General features: G+C 35.5%; 1 pseudogene; it reads left to right on the forward strand.

The window, feature by feature from the left end:
- Positions 1-437: 437 nt before the first annotated feature.
- The window catches only part of LOC124503940 (small nuclear ribonucleoprotein F-like), a 186,292-nt pseudogene continuing 165,279 nt past the window's right edge, over positions 438-21,450 (forward strand).

The following is a 21,450-nucleotide window of genomic DNA, read 5'->3' on the forward strand; positions in this document are numbered from 1 at the left end:
GATGCACTCACATGTACACACTCTTTTTCTCTTTTAAAAATAAATAAATATTAAAAAATAAATTAGGGGGCACCTGGGTGACTTGGTCAGTTAAACGTATGACTTCAGCTCAGGTAATGATCTCGTGGTTCCTGAGTTTGAGCCTGGCTTTGGGCTCTATGCTGACAGCCTGGAGCCTAGAGCCTGCTTTGGATTCTGTGTCTCTCTCTCTGCTCTGCCCCTCCCCACCAAACCTAAATAAACATTAAAAATTTTTTAAATAAAGAAAACTGCCTTCTGATAAATCATACCAAACATGTTTGAATTTATTATTTTTTTTTGTAGAAATTAAGAAAGTGAAAGCAAATGTGCCTGCTGTAACTGCTCCAGTCATGAGGGACACACAGCAAGCAGTTCAGATTGTGGCAAGTAGCCTGCAGCATTTGATTGTAGTCACCATGAGTTTGCCCCTAAATCCCAAAACCTTCCTGAAAGGATTTGGGAAAGCCAGTAATGACAAAACTCAAGTCCAGAATGGAGTACAAAGACCACCTGGTATCTGCAGATGGCTATATGAACATGCAGCTCGCAAATGCAGAAAAATACATAGATGGAGCATCGTCTGGACATTTCAGTCAAGTTATAACAGGGTGTAATAATGTCCTTTATATCAGGGGTGTTGAAGAAGAGGAAGAAGATGGGGAAATGCGAGAATTGCAGCTTTTGTGGGGATTTTTTTTTAAATACATATTTCTAGACGATAAATAGGTTTTTTTTCCCCTTTGGAAATCAATGCAAGATATTTCCTGAAAGTAAATGCAAGATATGTAAGTCTAAATCACATCTTGGGAAACTGAGTAATTTTCAGCAAAGTATCAGCCACGTGACCATGATAGCTTAGATCTGCCTTTTGTCTAAACTATCTACTCAGAAGTTACTTTTGATAGATCCTATGCATTTTGTACTCACAGAATAAGTTACTCAGAATTGTGAGCTGGAAGATACCAATCATAATTATTTTAAATTGTGAAAATACCAAATCTCCAAATCTGGCAGTGATATAGATACATGTGTAATGAATTTGAATGGACTGATTTATGTGAAGGATAATATACTTCTCATAAAATGAGAATCTTACAGAGTGATTCTTAACCAAAAGTGAACATCAGAATTATATGTAATTTTTTTGAGATGTACACATGCCTGCTCTGCTCTCACCATCAACCTAAATTGACTGGGCCAGACATTCATTTTAAAAGAAGTTTTCCAGGTAAATCTCATACACATCTCAAAATGAGTATGGTTGGTGGTTACTCAATTTCTAATCTAATGGTGACAAGTGAAAAGCTGCATTAGTTTATGTAAATCATGGAAACTGCTGAAATAAGCATTCCCCAAAATGTCAGTGGCTCAGTTAATAAAGGTGTATTTTTTAATCAGATTGCAATTTGTTATGGGTCATTCAGAAACTAATATCCTTTCATGTAGTAGCTTCTAGTGTCTGCAGTTCTTTCCCTTAATACTATACATATAGCCTTTCGAGAGGAGAAGGTAGGCCTGCTTTTAATCACTTCATTCCAGAGGAACATTTTGTTAATAGGACACACTACATTGTCCCAACTAAATGAAAGGGAGACAAGAAATATCAATTAGCAATGATCCAAAGGAAAAAGTAACAAAATTTGATATGGGTGATGACTAATAACATAATAAGTAGCCAATAAAAATTGAAAGATAAATATAATTCTGAAACATGATTTCTTATATGATCCTTGATATTCTTACATCGACTATGTCTTACTACAGAAATTTAATAGATCAATATGCTTAATACTGTAAAACAAATCTCATACTAGTCTAGTCCTGACTATAAAAATAAATAAATTACCGACTTCCTCAGGAGTTCTAAAACAATTATTTGATTAGTTCAGCACTTTTAGTATCTCCATTTAGTTTCATTGAGAAAAATAGGTCCAATCTATTTTTCATTGCATCAATTAACTGCTCCAATGATACATGGTCTTCCACCCAACAACTACTAGTGAAGGTGATTGCTCCAAGTGTTGCAAAAAAAAGGGAAAAGATCATTTCATTATGGGAAATTGCACTGGTCTATGAAAATTATACTTAGGCTACAGATATGTATTTACTTTGTATTCTCCAATATTTGGCTCATTTTCTTCCATGTGAGTAAGCTCCGATCTTTAAACTCAGAATATACTTCAGCGCCAAAGAAGGAATGAATGGCCTTCGGTTATCAACTTGCAAGTCTAAAGATCAAAGGGAATATATGCAGGGCCTATAGGTTTGGTGAGTTAATTACAACTTCTGTATCATAAATTTCTACCTGCTCTGTGTTTTTTTTTCAAGGATGATGTGAGGATAATGTATAACGTGCATTACATTATGAATAGCAGCTATAAACAAACAAACCAAAAACTTAATATATAAGGTTGACCCCGTGAAATTATTTACGATGATGTGGTAAAGCTAATAGAGAAGTTTACTTATCAGTATTTGTTGAAATTAGTATCAGTATTAATTTGATAGGATCTCCCTACAACTCATATAGGGATATTAGACTTAGGAGATTTGACACCGTGAGGAGCTAGATGTTTTTTACCAGGCAAGTGATGCATTTATTTTTTAACAAATTCTTATCTTTTCTTTAAGAGAAAGAGTTACTGTAAACTCTGAGATTTCTGCTATTTTGAGTCACACAGAGCATTTTTAGAAAGTAATTGGGGACAATTATTTGCAATCTGGAACTAATCATGATTTGAGCCATTTAGCTAAAATCTTTTCAAAAAGTCAAAGATGAAAGATATATGAAACAAAATGAGGTCCCTTATCAATCCTAATCTAGGCATCCTGAAATCACATAGAACTAACCACATTTTAAGTGCATTATGTTAAATGGAAGAGTTTAAATTGATCACTAAAAGACAGGATTGTCTAAATGTGAAAAATGGAAGTTTAAGAATAATTGCTATGAAAAAAATAAAGCTACTACCAGGGAGAACTACAAGAAGGCTACAAAAGGATATTCTAAAAAAAGAAATTCTTATATACAAATATTCATGTTTAACAATGTCAAGGTTTACATATTCACAGCTGGTAAAGCCCAGTTAGGATTATAGTTTCAATTATTGTTACTATATTAAACTAATTCTATTTAAAACATAATTCATTATTTCTATATGCATCCCTTTTGTGTTTTTAAATTTTTACTTGAGTGCAGTTAACACACAATGTATATTAGTTTCAGGTGTACAACATAGTGATTTGACAAGTTTATACATTATGCTATACTTACCCCAAGTGTAGCTACCATCTGTCACCATTCAATGCTATACAATCTCAGTGACTACATTCCTTATGCTCTGCCTCTTATTCCCATGACTTATTCATCCCATAACTGGAAGCCTGTATCTCCCACTCCCCCTTCATTCATTACGTCCATTCCCCCTACTCCCCCGCTCCCTCCCCGCCCCAGCAACCATCAGTTTGTTTTCTGTATTTACAGGTCTGATTCTGCTTATTTTGTTTCTTTTTAAATGGCATCATCAAATTCACAAGTAGTGGCTGATTTCACAAGTAAGAGAATAAAGAGTTATCCTTAACCTCTCTTTTTCCATACTACTTATTCATGGCATTTCTAAGGAAATACCAGTCCTATTTACTGTACTTCTTTAGCTCAGAGATTATTACATCCACTGATCTCTTCAAGAAAGTCCTAACTAGTTTCACTGTCACTAGTTTTGCCTCTCTTCCCACAGTGCTGTCAGATTTGTCTTTTCAGACCTCATGTCTGATACGTGTTTTTCCTAAATAAAACTTTTTTTTAAATCATTGCCTATAAAGTTCAAAATATCTACTGCATCAATTACAATTATAGCCTATGGGGCAAATCCAGTCCACTATTTATTTCTGTAAGCTAAAATGATTTTTACACTGATTATATTTTAAATAATTATATAGTTACTTAAACAATGTGTTTGATTATGCCTCTTGGTCTGTAAAGCCAAAAATATTTACTCTCTGGCCCTTTATAGAAGAAGATTGCAGAGCCCTGTGCTAGGAACCTGTGGAGAGTCCATTACATACACCATTACCATTGCATTAGCCTTACCTCTTACTACAACATTGACACCTATTTTCTAACCAAGAAGTCCCTGGAAACTGTTGAATTTTTAGAAAATAAAATGTTCCTTCTCACCTCTGGGCTTTACCTCAGTTCTAAGTCTGAAACATTTACCTCTGCTATCTTCCTCATTGGATAAGTCCTTTCTTCCTTCAAAATCAATTTACCTTCCAGGAAAAACTTTACAGAACTTCACTGTTCTGAGTAGCTGCAGTTTGGTTTTCTGACAAACTGTCATCTTTCAATCTGTATAGTACTTGTTGTGCAATAGAATGTGTAGTAGTTTTCATTTTCCTAAATGGCTGCCACGATATCTCCCATCTCATATGTTCTTCCGCACTATGACTCGCCATATTCCTGTGAGGAGGTAGAACCTATATCTCCACCCCTTGGATCTGGGCAGGACTAGTAACTGACTTGACTAGTATATTATGGCAGCATTAACACCATAACAGATATGAGAATACCCTTATGAGGCCTGGCGGCTTTTGACTCCTGCCATTTTGAAGCCAGTATCCAGATAAGAATTGTCATTATTATGGGTCCATCAGGTATTAATTAGCCTATTACCTAAAATGCCTATTTATGATGAGGCCATCCATGGTGAGAGAGATGTCCTGCACAGAGAGAGGGTGAAGGAGCAATGAGACACCAGCCACATGAATTAAGAAGCCACTGTGGAGGTGGATCTGCCAGGCCTGACACGGTATCTTATACTATGTGCATCACAGGCGAATCGCCCACCTGAGCTCGTTCTACATTTCTGATTTACAAAATGTGAGCAAAATGAAATTGTTGCTTTAAACCAATAGCTTTTGGGGTGGTTTGTCATAATGCACTATATAGCCAGGACAAAATAACTGCCTCGTTGCTAATTTGTTTTCTCCACTTGAATGTAAGGTTTAGATGACTGAATAGTTTAGATGACTCTCTTACTAAGTCTGTTTCATGAAACCTGGCATATGGGAAATACCTGTTACATGCTTACTGATTGAATGAGTGGGTTTTCAAAGTGGAATGTAAGATTTAATATGCAAATTAATTAAGTTGCAGGAAAGTGTATAGCTAGCAGATGCTGTCTTCTATGGAGAGAAGCAAGAATAAGGGAATGGAAAGAAAGTGGCAAGAAAGAATGGTAAGCAGACATAAGGCAGATTTACATAGGGAAGAGGGAAAATATTGAGAAAGAGGTGGTATGAAGGTGCACTGGGGGTCACCAAGACCAACCCAAGTTTGGTGATTCATTAAATAGATCTAACATATAGTCTAACTCCTGACTATGATTTATTGTAGTGACTGACTATAAAGCAAAATTACCAAAGGGAAAACACACGAGGTGAAGTCCTGGGTAAACCAGGTTCACATTTCCAAAGGTTCTCAGTCATTGAGGATGCACTTAATTCCCCAATCGCAAGTTGTGACAGCATTTATGAAATCTGTCTAAGGAAGCACTTTTTTTTTTTTTTAGGAGGTTAACTATATTTCCTAAAATTTCTGTTTTTTTTATTTTTTTTTATTTTTATTTTTATTTTTTTTTATATGAAGTTTATTGACAAATTGGTTTCCATACAACACCCAGTGCTCATCCCAAAAGGTGCCCTCCTCAACACCCATCACCCACCCGCCCCTCCCTCCCACCCCCCATCAACCCTCAGTTTGTTCTCAGTTTTTAACAGTCTCTTATGCTTTGGCTCTCTCCCACTCTAACGTCCTTTTTTTTTTTTTTTTTTTCCTTCCCCTCCCCCATGGGTTCCTGTTAAGTTTCTCAGGATCCACATAAGAGTGAAACCATATGGTATCTGTCTTTCTCTGTATGGCTTATTTCACTTAGCATCACACTCTCCAGTTAAGACTCAGCATCCAGGTCTTTGTTGGGGTCTGGTCATGTAGGCAGTTTCTGTCTAGCACTTACAAAAATTCTAGACATCCAGCATAAATCAGGTGTTCAGTATTATTTATACTGTTTATACAAATAGTTTAGACATAGTAAATAAGCCACTCTTGTCAGTTCTGGGGATGGTGGGAATCCTCCCGAAATCTAAGTTCCCAAGGCTAGCTAAGGGGCAAAGTTATAAGCAGAACTTTCAAAGAATAGCAGTCAGGCCTTCTATTATAACTGTTTTCTGCATAGAAGGGAAAGGTTATAGTCCTTAGCGGCTACCCTCAGCCCCTGGGTGGCTCAGTTGGTTAAGCATCTGACTTTGGCTCATGTCATGATCTCGCAGTTCATGAGTTTGAGCCCCGTGTCCGGCTCTGTGCTGACAGATCAGAGCCTGAAGCCTGCTTCAGATTCTGTCTTACTCTCTCTCCACCCCTCCCCACTCATGCTCTGTCTCCCATTCTCTCAAAAAATAAACATTAAGAAAAATTGTAAAACTGATTTGTAACTCTACAGAAAAAACCTAGTAAGTATTATGTTAGCCTTATATTAAGTAGATCCATTTTCAATTAAGAAACCCTCAAAGAAAAAAAAAAGACAACCTTCTGGTTGTTTTTTGCAGAACATTTAAAAAGTTAGTTTTTACTATGAATGATAAATGATTTCCAAATAATTCTTACATTAAAGTAGAATCTTTGATATACCCTTAATACTACAAATATTTACTGACTATCTGCCATGTACAAGGCACATGCTAAAGTCTATAATGATACCTGTGAAACAGGGACTTCCTATTAGGACTTAAGAGAAATAATGACATTGTAATCTGGCAAGGCTACACCAGAGGACGACATGGTTTGCTTTTTGCACATATCAAAGGAGACAGCTAGTGTTGCTGGAGAGAATGCTGGGACTATCCCTCTTCTCAAGTGCCTAGTGGGTCAAAAGCTTAATTATGAGCGGAACTGATTAGGGCAGAAACAGGAAGGATTTTGATTATTCAGTAGAGAGAATAATATAAACCAAAGGCTTTACAGTCTATAACACATTTAATAATTGTAAGTAAATCTGTACTAGAATGCAGATCTTTGAGGGGAAAAATTAGAAGTGAAAATTGAGGCTCAGGAAAATTGAGATTAAAAAAAATTCATGGGCACACTAACAGGTCTAAACTTCAAAGAAAGGCAACAAGCAATCAATGAACATCTTAAAGTGAAAGGACAGGGCTGGAGTATTTAAAAATAGATTTTCAAAGGGTCCAACTTCGGCTCAGGTCGTGATCTCACAGTTCACGAGTTCCAGTCCGCCATCAGGCTTGGTGCTGTCAACATGGAGCCTGCTTCCAGTCCTCTCTCCTCTCTTTCTGCCCCTTCCCCGCTAACACTCTCTCTTCTCAAAAAATAAAACACAGAAGATTCACATAGCCTCGCAGTAAATGATGCATAAGTGATCTTGCTTCCAAATTGACCATTTTCATCATATATATAAAACTTAACTCATGTACTCTAAAATACTTTTGTATCACCAATGATAGAGGGTACTATAATATTTTTTGAAGCAATGGCAAGGGAAGTTCTATTTCTGGTCATAGAACAAACTGGCTATTTAAAGAAATCATTCCAAATAAAGTTAACACATAAGTTTTCAGTATAAATTATTTTTTTTAGAAAACCTTAATGTCTGGCTTAGCTCACGGCAAATAATGGGATTCATGAGAGAACAGAAACTACAAGAAAATGAGAGTTCTGACTGGAAGCAGGGACGTCAGGTCAGCATTTCCTTTGGGCTTATATTCAATTCCTGGTGGCCTAGAGTCAGAATTTGAATGAGTTATACAACTAAGTTATTGGGGGACAAAAAGAGAGGCCCAAAAGAATGGGAGTTCAGATTGAAGGACCCCACATAAAATCAAATAATTCAAGAAGCAATTCTCTCAATAAGTGAAGTTGAAAGAAAATCCAATTTTATGGAAATGGGGAGGATGCCTGAGTGATTAAGCCTTGGTCCTGAGTCAGAGTAGAAGGCATCCTTGGAGAATTTCTAAGTCTCTATTCACACAGGTTTATATTTGTTTCTATCACTCTCCCCCTCCCCCCGCCAAAAATACTTTGAGATTGAAGAGCTCAAAGTTGGCAGAGTCCACAGGCACTTGATAGAAACAAATGCAAGTCCTCTTTAGATTAAGATACCCTTAATCACAATTTCAAATAATTCTCAAAACAGAATTCAAGGAATAGAGGTTCACACTCAAAAACAACTAAATACCTGAAGATCTGCAGCCATAAAGCCATCAATGAAACAACAATAACAATATAAAAACCAACACCACACACACACACACACACACACGCACACACAAAACAAAAAAACTAAGCTGAATACTGTAGTTATAGAGTATAATACAAACAGGTTTTATATATTTAAGGAAATAGAAAATAAAATGAAAGTATGATAAAGGTGTAAAACACTAACAAATCTGACAGAATTGAAAATAAATTAAATAAACTTTAGGGTTAAAAAATAAAATAAGTTATGTAAAAATAAAACATTGAGCTTAAATTTCAGATTTGTCACAGTTGAGGAAATTAGTGACCTGGACATTTGTAGTAAGACAGTAAGCTATTACATGGAATGAAGCAAAGATATATACATATACGCACATATTTTAACAGTCATTTAAAATATAGAGTATATAATAAAAAGGTCCAGCATACATATAACTTGTGTCCCAAAAAAGAGACAATAGACAAAAAATGGGCATAAGCAATATTTAGAGAAATAATATCTGGGAAATGTCTGGATGAATGAAATAGCCAAATTTCTACTTCAGTAAGTTTAATGCATCCAAAGCTAAATTACACACACACACACACACACACACACACTCTCTCTCTCTCTCTCTCTCTCTCACTGAGAAAAAAGTTAATGTAACTATAGAAAACCAACGACACCAAGATAATTATAAAAAATAGCCTGAGATAAAATATATCTAAAAAGAACGGTAATTATATGAAAGCTAAATGCTCAGCAGAAAGAAAGCCTATCAGAAGACAGCATAATAATATCCTCAGCTACTGAGGGAATATAATTGACATATAATAATTCTATATCCTGTGAAATTATTTTTCATTCTCTTTGATTTTTTAAAAGAAAGTTAAAACAAACCTGATTATAAATCTCATAGATCTATCTTAAGAAAAATTTTTAAATAAGCATTCTTGAAGAAAGGTCTAAAAATTGAGAAAGGTCATGTTGTAGTCACTCCACAGAAATGTTATGAACCTCCAGCCAAAATCTGGTTTGGGACTTACAATGCTTATAATGTGATGTACTGTAATAATACATTCTAATGCTCTGTAATGATGGTAATTAGGATTGTGGGGCTGGAGTGCTAGTTCTCATGAGAAAGCAGGGTCTTGCATATTTTGAACTTCTAGGGCATTTGGGTTTTCTTTTTAGCTTGTACTTTTGCAAGGCAGAAGAAGTACAGAGGGAAGGGTGGGCCTTAAAATGTATGGCAGATAAACGTAACAAATGGGGTAGGATGGTATTTCAGCTGTTAGTCAATGAAGATGTTAAGAAACAAGTACTTATTAATTAACAGTTCTGGTCCTATAATTTAGTCCTCTTTTAGCCTCTACCAGGATATATAAGAAATGATGTATCTTTAAAATGTGAGTGCATTAAATACTATGAAAACAGAGATAAAGGGAGGAACAGAGGCTCCAGTGCTATAAATAAGCAAACAAAGAAACAAACAGTATTTTAAAAATTTCCTCTTTGAATACTGTAGATTGAAAACAAAACTTCTCTTTGGTATTTTAAAGTGTGTAAGGAAACAATATCATGGCAGACTCACAGGCATCTATGCAATTTCTTTATGTTACTAAATAGAAAATAAAGTTTCACGAGCATTTCTTAGAGTCTAATTTACCCCCAGGAAGAGATTTACACAATGCAATAAGCTTCCTCATTGTTCCTTTCTTTGCTTCCTGATTCATTTATTCATGAAACCCTATCTTAAATTCCTCAAAGATCCTGACAACATCTATTCTTTTGGACATCATACAGTGTCCCAAACATAGTGAAATAAATGGTCAATTTGGAAACAAGATCACTTGTGCATCATTTAGTGCAAGGCTATGTGACTCTTCTGTGTCCAGCACTGTAAGAGTTGCTATGGAGAAGTGAACATAAGGAGAAGGTATAAAATAATTAAAGTAGAAGCAAGAACAAACACAAAACACCTCAAGGGTAATATTCAAAATGAAGCTAGTCAAAATATTCTATGAGGAAATGTGGCTTGAGTCAGGCATTGAAAAAACCCACTGATTAGTAAAAATAGGAGGAGAATTCCTTGATTAAAATACAACTATGGAGATGTCCAGGATACAAAGAGCAAGAAGGAAAGTAAGGTAGAGGTGGTGAAACTGAGAAGTCTTTTTCAAGATCTGCTTGGGGAAGGAAGGCTGGTGCAGCCAGCAGTAAAATTGAAAAAGTATGACAAGAACAGACTGATAGAATGCTTTAGTATTTCTAATTCTGCTACTTACAAAATCATCTTCTAATTTGAAACTTGCCTCTTGGCTTCCCTAATGGAACCAAATAAATTTCAATTGGCTCTCCTAATATAAATATTAATTTTCTGAGCTTTAAACAGTTTTCCTAGATTTTATCTTATTACATTCTTTTAAAAAATCTATAAACCTCATAATTGCCTTTTGAATAAAATCCATATTTCCTATGTGCCATTCAGAATAATAATGATAAGCTCCCTAAGTACAAGTCAATCTTTATGTCTAACAAAATCTCTTCATCTCTACTCCAATTATACTGATTTCCTTTTTCTCCTAGATTTCCATGTGTGGGCTTGCCTCCATACTGATTGATGATTTTCTTCCCGTCTTTCTTATATTTGTATTTAATATTTTACTCCTACTTCTCCTGTTCTTCCTCCTCACTGTCTTCCTCCCCCACCTCTTTCTCTCTTTCTCTGTGTATGAATGTGTTTGCAAGGAAGAGCTCTTAGACTTATGATTCTAAGATTAAAAAGATTGGGGCATTACAAGACAGAGTTTGAGTGTAAAAAGAAACTTATTAAATAGTGTTTTGTCTGTAGGGCCCATCCATTTTAGAATCTGGTTCCTCAAACTCCCTCTCTTTAAAATTATGTTGTCTTATTTGCTTTCTCTTTCTAGGAACATGGGGAAAAACTAGCTTGGTGTCACCTCAATTTCACTGGGAAGTACATCTTATTTTGCAGAAGCTAAACTGGCCCCCAAGGAATGGAGAATCTATAGAGGTCACTTAAGTAATAAGCCTTTGCTTAGACCTAAAGGGAATTCTCATTTCACAGTTGACTCAGTGTATTCTCCTTAGGTCTGAGGAACCACACTTATATTTGGAGCTGATGTCTCATGACAGCAAGTAAAGTGATTCCATTTCCATAGCACTGTCCTTTATCACGATTGCAAAAGTGACATCTCTACCAGCACCACTACGTCTTCCCACCTGAGAATATAATTTTCATGACAGTTTTTACATGCTGTCTTTTTCAGCGGTGTTTTAGTGCATAGTACAGTGTCTTTCATGTATCAGAAACTCAATAATTACTTATTGGATGTGTGAAGTTCATAGAGAGATGATAAATAAAGCAGCTTACAGATATTTGACAAGCTTCCCATGATCACCAAGATTCATACAGCAAAGTTGTAGGCTTTGTTTAGGAGCTTGAGACACTATTTAATATTTTAAGCAGGGAAATTACAATAAAATTTCCATATGCATATGCCCTCTCTGGCTACAAAATGGATAATAAATTTCAACAAGATGGAATTGGATGACGAGAACAGTAATATAGTTATTACCACAGATAAAAGTGGTCTCAATGGATAAGAAGTGGTCAGGTTCAAAGTAGTTTTATGAGACAAAATCAATAAGCCTTTGTTATGTGTTATGTGCAAGCAGGGAGGGAAAAAGAAGTTTCAAGGATATTCACATTTCCAGTTTTGGCAATTAGTTGAATATTGGTGCCTCTTACAAAGATGGACAGAGAGAAGCAAAGCTTATAGGAAAGTATGAATTCAGTTTGGGGCCTTTTCATTTTGGAAGTTTTCTTAAAATGTCTGAAAAAAATATTTTATCAGGTTATATACATGACTCTTCAGGTTGGAAAAAGGTTTGTGCAGGGAATAATAGTTTAGAAGTTATCATCACTGAGTATTCTGCACCACAGGCATAGACAATATGGAGTAGGGAGAAAAATAAGGGTGGGGAAAAAAAAGATGGAGTCCCAGAGAGGACACTTAGACATTCCATTACTCAACATCATGGTGAAGAATAATGAAACACAGGGTGCCTGGGTGGCTCAGCTGGTTCAGTGTTTGAGTCTTGATTTTGGCTCAGGTCATCCTCACAGGCTCCTGGGATAGAGTCCCACGTTGGGCTCCATGCTGAGTGTGGAGCCTGCTTAAGATTTTCTCTTCTCTTCTCTTCTCTTCTCTTCTCTTCTCTTCTCTTCTCTTCTCTTCTCTTCTCTTCTCTTCTCTCTGCCCCTCTCCCCTACTCATGCTTTTTCTCCAAAATTAAAAAAAAAAAGAAGAAGAAGAAAACACAGAATGAGAAAGAGCCTCAAGAGGGGAAGAAGAGGCTACACTGTCATGGAAGTTAAAGGAAGGAAATTTTAAGAAATAGATAATGAGACATATTTCAGGTATTTTTGATAAGTTAGGAGGAAAGCAACATATGCGCTTTGGGTTTAGCCACGTATAGTTAACTAATGACTTTGGTAGGAGTACTTGCGTTCATCATGACCGGAGCCAAAGGGGAATGATGGTAGACTGAGTAAGGAATAGCAAGTAAGAGAAGAAAAAAATGAACTAAGTCTAGAAAAATATATATATTTTTACAAGTTTGGCTTCGAGAGAAGAAATACTACCAGCCTAAACCCTACTCCCCCGCAAATAAGGCAGGGCTGTGAAAGTGGTATGTTTCTTTGGTTGTTTCATCTTTTCCTTGTTTAACTTTGATTTGAAATGGGAAGGACTTGAATATATTTAAACATTTCTGGTAAGCATCTTTGTGAAAGAGATAAGATGGAAGACATTTTGGAAAGTATCATGGGTCATCTTTAGGTACCTGACAGGCCCAGACACAAAGTCTAACATACAGTGATCCCTAAACGAGTTGATATGAATTCATGCAACACAAACTGGCCATTGCAAGCCTATATGGAATGCTTACTGGACTGGGAACAAAGGATATTCATACTTCTCTTTGTCTCCCAGAATGATAAAAGCAGTGTTTGAAACTCAATCAATGTTGACTGAACACATCTATCTTCTGATTTCCCATTGCTTAGCACAGTTCTCGGCATAGAGGATGATCCGTATAACTACTTGTTGTTTAAATAGTCAAATAAATGAATTAGTAAGAGAATAAATCTGATAAGACAGGCCCTAAAGAAGCCTCTGCTAGCTGTTTTCATAATTCTATAATATCAGAAAACATGTAGGCCATGGGGTAGGTATTCCATACATTTCTTACTTAGCTGGAAATTTCCATGTTCTTTGGAGAGGACCACATAAATAACAAAATTACACATTTCCCTGTCTATCCAGTTAGTCTAACTGATCTGATACAGATCTAATGACTTTGATTATCTTAATGCACACTTCTCTTAGGGTTTTTACATTTTTTGCTCAACTTGGTTTTTGTTTTTTTTAAACTTTTTTAAATTTTTATTTTTGAGAGAGAGACAGAGAGAGGGAGCATGAGTAGGAGAACGGCAGAGACAGTGGGAGACACAGACTCTGAAGCAGGCTCCAGGCTCTGAGCTGTCAGCACAGAGCCCAATGTGGGGCCTGAACCCATGAACTGCAAGATCATGACCTGAACCAAAGTCAGATGCTTAACGGACTGAGCAACCCAGGTGCCCCTCAACTTGGTTTGTTTTTATGCAGATAACTTTGGGCAAGGATATCCACACATCACACTTATTTTTATTATTAACTTTAAATGAAAAATGAAAAATACATTTCAGATGAACTTAATGTTATTTTTAATGTATTTTTTCTTCTTTCTTTTTTACTATTATTGTCTACATGTTAGATGTGCTAAAATGCTTTCAATCAGTATATTTTAAAATATCACAGTAAACTGGTGAAGCAAAATAACAGTATACAAAATCTGTTGGAAATCTAATTTTCAGTGCAAAGAGAAAGCTGGGCTTGCTCTAGAAACTCCCATTCTTGGTCTTAGGGAACAATATTTGGCAGCTGTCTTCTTTGCTGTTGGGAAACGAATGAAAAGTTTACCCTTCTCCTGACTGGAACACAATTTCTCTTCTTTAGCAGAGTTTTCTTAGAGCTATATCATGTTTCAGTTACTTCATTCTGGTATACGGAAAACTATCATTTTTTCCTCTTATCTCTCAGACAGAGAGGAAACAGGAACCATATATGTCCCTCTCTCTTTTGTTTCTACACCTCATTGTAATGGCAGGAAATAGATCTATCCTACAAGTTTAAGAAAGATTGCTGGATGGGAAGAAATTGAATGAATTCAACAATTCAGTTATAACAACAGCTTCTGTGACATGCTGTTAATATAAACTCTATTACCCAGCTCAGTTATATAGTCTTAAATTCATGGTCATGACTTTCTGGTACTTAAACAAACAAACAAACAAACCACCAGAAAATTAAAATTGATGTAAATTTGATTCACATATAGAGGTCAATCACTGTTTCAATTAATTCTTATCTCAGAACCTAAATTATGATGTACTATGTAGATATCTAAAGAAATGCTATTAAGTTTTGTATATAATTTTTTTGTTTTTAAAATGAAAACAATGTATTGTGCTTATTTAAAACACTGAATAGTTCAAAAAGGCTTTCAATGAAAAGCAACACTTCCAGTTTCTCTATCGAATAGCTATTTCTTCTGGTAGTTACTGTTATATCCATTATGCCCATGTTACCTATTGATTTAATCACTGAAATAATATCTATAAAAGATACTTTTTTTTCACTTATACTTCTCCCATAGCCTCCAAATATTTATTCCAACTTTATTCTGATTCTACTAATTTTCTTCCATTTTGGACATTAGAGTTTAAGTTTCCAAAAGCCTTATGTTATTCTTTCCTATAGAATTATTTTTGTATGGATGCTGTGTTTTCATGATTCTCTTAGAATATATTTATTGGGATATTTATGAAGTTAATTTCACTCAAATCATTTGTTTCCTCCAGGATAGGTAATATTTTTCATGCTCTTTATATTTTATCCCTCATGAAGTCCTAAAATACCTTCTTTTTTGTTTTCTGATTGGATATGAATATGTGTCCACCAATGTGTATGTACATGCATGTGTGTGTGTTTCAAAATAAATCTATTAAAAGATAACAGAGGTCTCTAGAGTTTGTTAAGAGTGTTTTTAAATGGGAGATTTCACCACAGGTATACTTGCCTAGAAGCCCATCCAGGTGAAGAAAAAGACTGGCTAAGGGACAACTACTTCATACAAGACCTTTAAGTAATCACTCTCCTTCCTATCCCAGGTCTTGTGTTCAGCCACCCTTTGGGACCTGGCACTTCAGAATTTTCTCAGGTTTCTGTTGGGCTGACTTCTCCCATTGGCTCTGATCTATCATGTCACATGCTCAAGGATATGGCTTCCTCTCCTTTGATTTATCAAAATGCCTCCATTTATTCTGTCCTGATGTGGAAATTTGTTGAATCACTTAGTAGCTGATGACCCCCATCTTGTTTTCATATCTTGGTGGATTTTCACCTTTTAATTTTTTGCATTATTTTAGTATAGCCTTACAAGGAAAAGGAGACAAACATGCATAATCATGTCAATAATCATAACAGAGTGTTCTGTTTGGCTTTGAGGTTAGGTTTCTTTCATTTTTTTTCTTTTTATGAAAAGGGATTCAATTTTATAAATCAAATTTTAAAAAATGCAGATTCAAACCACAATGTAAAACTACTGTGTACCCACTGGAATGGCTAAAATGGAAGAGGCAGATAATACAAGTGATGACAAGGATGTAGAGCAATAAGAATTCTTCACTGCTGGTAGAAGTATAAACTAGCACTCTTGTTTTGGAAAACTGCTTCACAGTATATTTTATAATTGATCATATGCTTATCCCTGACATAGCAATTTCACTCCTAGGTAAACGCCTTAACAGAAATGTCTGCATATGTTTACCCAAAGACATGCAAACAAATGTTCATGTTAGCACAATCTGTAGCAGTAACACTGGAATCAACTCATATGTCTATCAATAGAATGTATAAATTATGATATATTTTGTTTAATGGCATACTGCACAGCAGAGGGAATGAAGGAACCACAATTAAATGTAACAACATGGATAAATTTCACAAACATATTGAGCAAAAGAAGGCAGAACCTTCTCCTAAAAAATAATACTACATGATTTCATGTATACAAAGTTCAAAATCAGGCTGAATTCATATGTAGTGTTAGAGGTCATGACAGTGGTCACTCTTTGAGAGGGAGAAGGGTAATGGCTGAAAGAAGAACAATAAGGGTATGGTTTCTTGAGGTACTTACTGCTCGTTCTTTTTCTTTCTTTCTTTAAAATTTTTAATGCTTATTTATTTTTGAGAGAGAGAGAGAGTATGTGGGTAGGGGAAGGGGCAGAGAGAGAGGGAGACACAGAATCCAAAGCAGGGCCCAGGCTCTGAGCTGTCAGCACAGAGCCCAATGCAGGGCTCGAGCTCGAACTCACAAACCGTGAGATCATGACCTGAACCAAAATTGGATGCTTAACTGCCTGAGCCACCCACATGTCCTTTAAGTGTTCTTTCTTGATCTGGGTGTTACTGAGATTATTTCAATTTGTGAAGACCAGCAATACTACACTTGAGAACTGCCTGAATGTATGTTATACCTCAATACAGCATCTATTTGAAAAGTGCTATGAGATGCAAATATACTGGACACAATTCAGATTCTCTACACGTAGTTCAGAGGAATGATTACTCCTCTTTCACCTAGTTTACCCAAAATCAAACACTTGAAAACCAGATATAATCTTTTATGGGGAAAGTAATCTTTTAAGGTCATTTTTATGGCACAGAATTGTAATAGGAAGAAAAAAAATGGTATTCCTGACTCATATTTAGGCTAACAGGAAATACATATTTGATTCTCCTTTAAGGCTTTAGACCACATATTCCCAGATTTTTTTCCCTTTTTTTTTTTTTAATTTACATCCAAGTTAGCTATGATATAGTGCAATAATGATTTCAGAAGTAGAATCCAGGGATTCATTTCCTACATATAACACCAGTGTTCATTCCAAGTGTCTTCCTTAATGTTCTTTACCCATTTAGCCCATCTCCCCACCCATGGCCCCTCCAGGAACCCTCAGTTTATTCTCTATATTTAAGAGTCTCTTATATGTTCTCCCCCTCCCTGTTTTTGTATTATTTTTGCTTCTCTTCCCTTAGGTTCATAGGTTTATTTTCATTCTTTTAAAATGTGTCCCGGGGCACCTGGGTGGCCCAGTAGGTTAAGCCTCTGACTCTTGATTTCAGCTCAGGTCATGATCTCACAGTTCATGAGTTTGAGCCCCACGTTGGACTCTGCACTGATGGCATGGAACCTGCTTGGGATTCTCTCTCTCCCTCTCTCTGCCCCTCACCTGCTCTCTCTCACTCTAAAAATAAATAAATAAGCTTTCAAAAAGTAAAAAAATAAAATAAAACATGTCCCCAACTTAGGGGAGAGATGACAGCTTCAAATAATCTAAATACAGCTGGCTGTTTTCAGAAACTGGGTGCCAAGCTGCAAGTATTGTGCTGAGCTTAAGTCATAGCAAATTTCATTTTCACTTAAAACTGCAGAAATAGAGCCTGTCCTTGGAACTTATACTACTTCTAGTTTATAGATTCTCATTAAAACAATTAAGGGCAATAGTTAATAGGACTTTCTTACTGATTGTGTAAGACCTAGGAAGAATAAAATGCATGAATTAAATCATACACCATATCTGTACATATTCTTCAAACAGCTTAAAATGTAAAAAAAAATATTAAAACATCACATCAAAACATTAAAATACCATGCAATGTGACATCCATAGTTCTTTCCAATGTATCATTGTATTAGAGTTTTTGAGGCTAACAAAACTGCCATGAAATAGACCCCACACCCCAAAAGGAAAATAAAATGTTATACTCCAGTTTAAGTCCACAGAAGTAAATAGTTGACTTTAAGATAAATTATCTCAGGCCATACAACTCTGGGACCTAATTTAAATACATGTTAATGACTTTTTCAGTGTTTTACTTCTCCCATAGCTTTGTCTGCTAAATCTAAAGATACATACCTCCTATCAAGAACGTACATGAGACTTTACAACAATTTTATAAATTCTAGGCAATCATAGAGTACCAGTATCTAAATGCTTGCTTAGCAAAGTTTAAATATGTTCTGCCTACCAAATTGTTTTTCTGTTTCCACTTACTAATTATGCTTTAAACTCCACCGCTAAAATTTTATCTTATTAATTTCATCCTAGTAAGTATTTTGTCCACCTTACAAAAAGTTCTTTCAGGACATGAAGATTTAAATGTGCTCAGACTCAGCTGGAACATATTCCTACCAGATTTGAAACACTTAGTTTTGAAAAAAACATGAGAAGATGGAAGAAGATACTTAGCTACTATCTGTCAGACTGTATTTGAATTATTATTTTTTTGCCAGTGTTATCAAAAGGATAGATTTAGATTTGGGGACACTAAAGGAAAATGTAATGTCATTTCATAAATTTCATTAGGATCATTTTCTTCTGAGGACATATAAGCAGCCCTATCTTTACAACACATTCACTAGTCAGTTGTAATTGCATTTCAAGCAACTGTATGAATGAGAGAGAATGAGTGATTTCCTTCCAAATTGCTCTTGTCTTTTTCACTGAATCCTCCTCTTTATGGCTATCTTAAATAGAAACTGGACTCATTTACAGTAATTAGTGAGAGTGGGAGGCATATCTACATGACTAACAAATTGATTCTTTGCAGGTCAGTGAGTGAGCAATTGAACAGATCATTGCACAATTGATTCAATCCCAGAAGCAAATTGACCATACTTCAAAAAAGCCAGATCTCTCATATCAGTGGAGTTAAGCACAGCACAGGAGTTCTGTGATGAGTCTACAAATGTTCTATAAAATCAATAGCATTTTGATTTCCTTATTCTAGGGACAGAAGCATAAAGGAAAGAAAACTAAACTAAGTCTCAAGAAGGCATTTTGAGGGGCGCCTGGGTGGCGCAGTCGGTTAAGCGTCCGGCTTCAGCCAGGTCACGATCTCGCGGTCTGTGAGTTCGAGCCCCGCGTCGGGCTCTGGGCTGATGGCTCAGAGCCTGGAGCCTGTTTCCGATTCTGTGTCTCCCTCTCTCTCTGCCCCTCCCCCGTTCATGCTCTGTCTCTCTCTGTCCCAAAAATAAATAAACGTTGAAAAAAAAATTAAAAAAAAAATAATAGCCAAATTATGGAAAGAGCCCAAATGTCCATTGACTGATGAATGGGATGAATGGATAAGGAAGATATGGTATGTATGTACGTACGTATGTATGTATGTATGTATATATATATATATATGTATATATATATATATACATACATACATATATATATACATACATACATATATATATATACATATACACACACATACACAATGAACTATAACTTAGCCATCAAAAGGAATGGAATCTTGCCATTTGCAATAACATGGATGGAGCTAGAGTGTCTTAAGCTAAGTGAAATAAATGATTCAGAGAAAGACAAATAACACATAATTTCACTCATGTGGAATTTAAGAAACAAAAGAGGTGAATGTAATGAAAGGGAAGGAAAAATAAAATAACATTAAAACAGTGAGGGAAGCAAACCATAAGAGACCCTTAACTATAGATAACAAATTGAGCGTTGCTGGAGGGGTACTGGGTGGGAAGATGGGCTAAGTGTGTGATAAGCATGAAAGATGGCACTTGTTGTGATGAGCACTGTTATATGTGTTATACATAAGTGATGAATCACCAAATTCTACTCCTGAAACCAACATTGCATTATACGTTAATTAACCTGAATTTAAATAAAGTCTTGCAAGAAAAAGAAATTCAAATTTTTAACTAAGTTCCTTACCACATCATCAGTTTCCTCACCATTCAACTTACAACGAGATTTAATGGCATTTTCAAAACTTTAAAATGCAAAAAGTGACACTCAACCAAATCTCATTAATCATAGTCTCCTAATCAGGAATCTCTCTTTATGATCAGGCAAGAGCACATGTCTTCAGAAGTACAATAATGGGAACATGTTTGGACTCCGGTTCCAAAGAAATTCAGATAACAGTCATTTGTATCAGCACACCTAGCTAGAAAGTTAAGTGCTCAGGAATGTTTGTTACACGAACGGCTGACTGATTTTCAATGAGGTCATATCATATCAAATTCTCTCTGACAAAAGTTTAGTTCTATATCATCTTTTAGAAACTGCTTTAAGACCAGGCTACCTAATCTTTAAATTCTACCATGGTCCTCTAACCTACCAACAAGGACACAGGCTGCCTAATATTGATCTCTTTCTGGTATTAATTGGTGTACGAACCCTTTCAACTTTTTTTCACTGTGGTCTAGTACTGAAAGAGTTTTGATTCAATCCACCTACCTATCTATAAGTAACATTAACAGCTTGAACAGTAAAAATCTATTTTTGCTACTTTTCCCCACAAATGTTTATAGATAAGTATTCAGGCCAAGTGATTTTTCTCAGAACATATATATGATGTAGAGAGAAATCAACCATTTCTTCTATTTCAATGGACTCTCACCACACCTTCTTATGGGAGTGACAGTGGTAGGAGAAAAGAGGAGGAATTCTAGTGGATATAAAAAATATTTTTCTTCTTGTTCAATATTTCATGTTTCATGAAAATTAACATTCTCATGAACTAAGAACGCTTGGATCAATTAATAAGGACTTTTTCACCAGAAAAAAATGTACATATATTAAACTATAATTATTTCCAATCAAAAATCAATTCATTTAGTACCTCTTATATGGAATGTTATTTCCCTGGCCTTTGTCTGTTGTTGTGAAGATTTCTGATCCTAAAGAAATTCTTACTCAGTGCCCACCAAAATTATAAGCTCTTATGCTAAGGCAAATATGGTAGACAGGAAGGTTCTTAGTTTTGGGGTAGAAGAAATAAATGAGGAAAATAAACATATCTATCTATATATCTATCTATCCATTATCTATCACCTAATCTTGAGGTTCAACATACAAATGATCACACTTGATCCAAACAAAAACACTGTGGGATATCTTCTAAAATGATGAAGGTTTTAGTAAACTGTGCATGATACCAAGTAAATGGGTAAAGGTAGA

This window comes from Lynx rufus, unplaced genomic scaffold (assembly GCF_022079265.1).
Source record: "Lynx rufus isolate CCGP_SWC_20201006 ecotype Redwood Valley unplaced genomic scaffold, mLynRuf1.p SCAF_8, whole genome shotgun sequence".
Classification (NCBI taxonomy): domain Eukaryota; kingdom Metazoa; phylum Chordata; class Mammalia; order Carnivora; family Felidae; genus Lynx; species Lynx rufus.